The sequence below is a fragment of the Gavialis gangeticus genome, unplaced genomic scaffold, assembly GCF_001723915.1.
Source record: "Gavialis gangeticus isolate Ggan-Ray unplaced genomic scaffold, GavGan_comp1, whole genome shotgun sequence".
In the NCBI taxonomy this organism is placed as follows: domain Eukaryota; kingdom Metazoa; phylum Chordata; order Crocodylia; family Gavialidae; genus Gavialis; species Gavialis gangeticus.
In genome coordinates, this window is record NW_017729019.1 from 15,571,459 (window position 1) to 15,576,482 (window position 5,024).

Below are 5,024 nucleotides of genomic sequence, written 5' to 3' on the forward strand. Positions count from 1 at the left end.
TTCCTCCGGCATGAACCTTACGGCAAAGAGCTGAAGACCGCTCATCTACAACAGAGGCGTGAAGAAAAGAAAGCTCGTGTTCCCATTCAGAGTTGGTGAGAGATGTTTGCAGTGGTGGGGGTCTGAATGCCAATAACATCTCATGCTCAGAAGTCTAGAGGGTGAGATAAGCTGTGCTGACAAGGCCTCCTTTGAACACTGTGATTTCAATCACCCACTAGAAAAGGACCCAGTGTTCCCATTTCTTTGCTTCTCCCTGTCTTCAAAGAGCAAAAGAGGCAAATGCATTTATGCCTTTGGAGGCAGAGGCAAGGGGTGTCTCAAGACTGGGAGGGAAAGGAACAGGAAGGAAAAGGGGAGTTATTAATTAGGATTATTCATTATTATTTGTAGTGCGGTAGCTTCTGGGAGCCTCAGTCTGGGAGCAAGTCTCTACGGTGTCTGGCACTGGGAGACATTTTTCATTGATGGCCCTTGTCCCAGAGAGGGGGCTTCAAATCAAACCCCTGGTCCCAAGCAATGCAGAGATTTGAGGGGCCGTATAGAGCCCCGTCAGAGCTCGGTTCCCTGGTGTTACGGCGGGCGGGAGGTGGGGGGGGCTGCTGGGCTCCTCCAAACAACCCAGCCCTTATTCCACTCCCTACATGCGACTCTGGAGTATTTTTGGGTGAATCTAGCCTCACCGGTGGGGACCAAGACTGAGGTGCAGAGCACCTAAGTGACCTGCCCAGGTGGCCCTCCTATCTCACCACGGAGGTGCATGGGTAGGCAGCAGGGATGGAGGAGGTGTTTGGACCACTGCCAGGTTAAGGCCTGGTGCAGTGCTGCCTGCTCCGGGACTGTGAAGCTGTCATTACATTCACACCAGGTGTTGAAGGCAAAGCAACAGGGAGCCCAAAAGAGACTTCAGGAGCTCTGGGGACAGCCCTTTCAACCCCTGACGCAGCTCACCCCAGGAAGGGAAACTAGGCCATAGACTCGTAGAAAATGAGGGCTTGGAAGGGGCCTCAGGAGGTCACATCTAGTCCAACTCCCTGCTCCAAGCAGGACCAGACCCCAGCTAGATCATCCCAGCCAAGGCTTTGTCTAGCTGGGAGAAAATCAGCTCCCAGATCCCTGAGGGGGATTTGAACCCCTGGTTCAACAAGCAAGGTGGAGCCAGGCCGTGGGAGAGGCTGGCTTTGAGGAAAGTAGAGCAGAGGAGAAGACCGGAGCCAGTCTCTGGAGTGTGGGGTAGCCGGCTGAGCCACAAGTTGCCTTTTAATGACAGCACTGCAGGGCTCAGGAGAAAGCTCGACTCCCCCGGGCTAACCCACAATGTGTGGACGCTCAGACTCCCCTCCATCAGCCTGTGGGAGCCAGCTGTGCACCTCTGTGTGGCAGACAAAGGGGAAGCACTGGGTGAGCCTGGGTGATACCCTATCCTTGCAGATGCTGAGCTGCATCCTGATCCTGGTGACGCCGGCATAAACCTGGTTCGGATGTACCCTGGGGTGAGTGAAGGCACGGCCTGACCTCTGACCGGAAGAGCTGTCTGTGGTTGCACAGCAGGAGTTTGCTTTAACTCCCTTGAATCTGCGCAGGGTATGGGGGGGCGCCTTGGCAGTCTGCCTGAGAAGGGGAGGCAGGGGGTTTATTTTCCATAGAAAACCATTGCTGCCTTCTGCCTCCAGCCAAAGGTCTCCGCTCCCTTCCATGGTCTTCCTCCCCTGACTAGGTGAGCAGCAGCTCAGGCAGCAGAGAGCATCCCAGCCTGGTGTGGGGCACGTGTGAAATCCAGCTGGAGGGAGAGGAGCAAGGATAGGGCAAGCACGCCACCGCATGGAAGCCAGGGATGGCAAGAAGAGGCATCCTTAACCCCTGGGTGCTGGAGGAAGGCGAGCTTAGTATCCATCCACTGACTGCATCCCCGTTTCCAGAGGATCTTGTCAGTCGCTTCAGTTGAAGTGGGGAGCAGCGGGCGGGGGGAAGGGCTCCTTCTCTTTTTGGGCAGCTTCTACGGCCTCTTCCTCCCTTAGGATGAAGAATCTTTGACATCCTGTTATTTTTCGTTGCTTCAGGGTGAGAGAGAGGGAGAGAGAAGCGGCAGAAGGGGCTGGGAGGGAGGACACAGCAGAAGGAAGGGAGCAAGAGGGAGATCAGTCACTAGCCGGCTTGATAACAAATTCACTGACACAGGGAACAATTTTTCCCTGACGCTGCCAATTCCTTAATGACGTCGCCCGTTAAGGGCCCCGGAGGGAGGGGAACTTTGACTCTGCAGAAAACCCTCTGCTGAGACAGAACTGCTTTATTTAAGGCCCTGTAGGGCCTCTTTAAATATTAAAGGCTGAGCAATAATGGATGATGTTAGTTTAAGCTGTATGTGTGTAAGAGATGCTGCTATGAGAGCCCACATTTACCCAAGCCATGCGGCTGAAGGTGTATGTGTGTGTTTGTCCTGGACTGTCAGGAATAGAGAGAGATTTATTAAAGGCTCCACAGGGGATGAAGGGAGATGCACAGATCCTGCTTTCAGTTACACTGGTGGAAATCCAGAGTGACCCCATGAAGTTACTCCAGTATTACCCTCTACTGCATCAGCTGGTATAAATCAGCAGTGCTCCACTGACTTCAGTGAACAGCCCTAGACTCATTGCTCCCATACTGTTACTGCTCCTTGTCTGTGCAGCACCAAAGAGGGTCAGGGTCAGGCCATGTTGAATTAGATTCTGTACAATGCATAGTAAAAGACGGCCTCTGCCCCAAAGACTGGAAGGGAAGGGAAGGGAAAATAAGGCTTGAGAAGGGAGAAGTGACTTGCCAAGGGTCACAGCAGGTCAGTGGCAGAGTCCGGGATGAATGCCAGGTCTAACAGACTCCCAGTGCAGTGTCTTACCTGCTGGAGGATGCTGCCTCTCTGCTCGAGTCTCTACCAGGTCTGGCATAGTCAGAACATCCCATGCAGAATATACGCGAGTCCTTATTTGCATTTAAACATACTCGCTGGGCTTCTAACTTAGGGCTAACCTGCAGTTATCATGCCAGGGCACTTAGAGCACAACCAGATGAAGATCAGTGGCTTGTGAAAGATCCTCTCTCAGCTGAACTCTCCTTTTGCTTTGTTCCCATGCTCCTTGATTGACTTCAGTGGTGACACTCCTGATTCAAGGAGAGAATCCAGCCTCCTTGGAGCAGTCAGCCTGCCTGGGGCTGCGCGCAGAGGCAGAAGCCCTTTCGTCTAAGCGGCTGAGATGTACAACCTAATTAAACCGGGATCTCTGCATCTATTCTCATCATCACAGAGGCCAGCACAGAGCACAGACAGGTCCACGGTACAATCAGCTGATGAGCAGGTAACCAGGATTCCTGGGTTCATAGCCCTTTGCAAGGTGCTCTGGGGATCCCCACACATTTGCAACAGAGGGTTATGTGGCCTCTCCAGAGACTAGCACGTCTGAGGACCCCCTTGGGAATGTTTTTGATGGTCTAAATGTTTTGCTGGGCTGTGAGCTGAGCGTGTGAGCCCAGGTTCTCCAGGGCAGCAGCAGCATAGTGCATCCAGCGCCCAACGCTCTTGATCCCATGGTGGAGCTGTTGTTCATATGCCCCAATTAGTCCCCAAGACAGCACTATACCTGAGTCCTGGTAGTTAGAGCAGGGCCAGATAAGGATCCTTCCCTGCTGGTAGCAAGGAAGAGGTGTCACATCCCAGAAGCATGGTGCTGACATCAGAGGAAGCCCAATCCTGCAAGGTGTTCAGTGCCTCTCTTACCCCTCGCTGACATTGTTGCGAGTGGGGGGGACTTGGTGCCTCTTGGGGACTGGGTGTCTAGTCTGCAGCCTCCCCAGCTGGGAGAGCAGCACATCTGCACCTCTGAGCATCTCGGAGCATGGGTGAGCTGCAGCACGCTCAGCTGCGACAGGGGCATCACTTGCACTCCCAGGCACTACTTGCCATTCCTGAGCAGTTCCCATCCCCTCCTGGGTGAGCTGTGCTGCTGACTCCTGTCCTTTGTGGAGTTCAGCTGATTTTCTTCTTTGTTCTCAGAGGAAGGGGAAGACCAAACTGAAACCATTTTTCCTTGTAACTTTGAAAAGGGCTTCGGGGGCTGAAACACAGGCCTTTTTGCCAGGGCGTTGAGAGCTCCAGGGCAGCGGCATGGGACACGGGGAAAGAACGGCACTGCCAGCTTCTGTGAAAGTTCAGATATAACTGAGCTCCTCTTCTCTTGTAGGGGATCCTTGTGAATGTCTAAGACTGACACAGTGCATTTCCAGGGGTGCTTTCCTGTGCCTGTTGTTCAATGTGCATGGGGTCTTAATCCATGACCAGGGTTTAATTTACACTTTGATTCCTGCAAAAAAAAAAAAAAATTAAACCGGTTCATTGATTAACAAGTCCACCTAAGTGAGGGAGTAATTCAATCGGAGACCCCCCCCCGTTATGATTTTAAAATCTTACGGGGGGCGGTCTCTAGTCTCTTGTTATACATTATACGTTCCCCCATAATTTGCACCCTGTCCATGGCAATGCAGATGAGAAATAATAATAGCGTGGCAAGGATCCTGTCATATTTTCATATGCAAGGAGTTCGAGGCCTGGTGTAAATTGAATGGCAGAGCAGGTCAGAACAGAGATGCTGCACCCCAAGAAAAAACTTTGCAAATACGTTGGGCAAATACATTGGGCAATCCCATGGCCCTGGATTGGGATGAGAAGGCATCAATGCAAATCAGAACAGTTCATTGAATACATTTGACATTTTTTTGTTCTGATTTTGACTTTTCTCTTTTGTAATCGAATTTATATAAAAAAATATGGGTTTCAAATGAGAAATCCAAGCTTTCTGCTTTGAGAAGGTCAAAGTGGGACATTTCAGCATTTTCAAAGCAGTTCCCCCAACCAGGTTTTAAATGAAACTGGCCTGCAACTCATACCTTCTTGTAAAACAACTGCAGTGTCACTGAAACAGCATTTCCCAATGGGCAGCATTTTCATGACCACTTTTTTCTGATTTGATCTAAGGAGGGGGAATGGCAAA

The 5,024-nt window shown here is 51.5% G+C and overlaps 1 long non-coding RNA gene across 2 annotated transcripts in view; it reads left to right on the forward strand.

Annotated features, from left to right (window-relative positions):
- The first annotated feature begins 1,666 nt into the window (after positions 1 to 1,666).
- LOC109295364 overlaps positions 1,667 to 5,024 on the forward strand; it is a 23,966-nt gene continuing 20,608 nt past the window's right edge. For both annotated transcript variants that reach the window (XR_002096733.1, XR_002096734.1), the window contains exons 1-2: positions 1,667 to 1,927; positions 3,131 to 3,335. This is a non-coding gene — a long non-coding RNA (uncharacterized LOC109295364). The remainder of the gene's footprint in view (positions 1,928 to 3,130; positions 3,336 to 5,024) is intronic.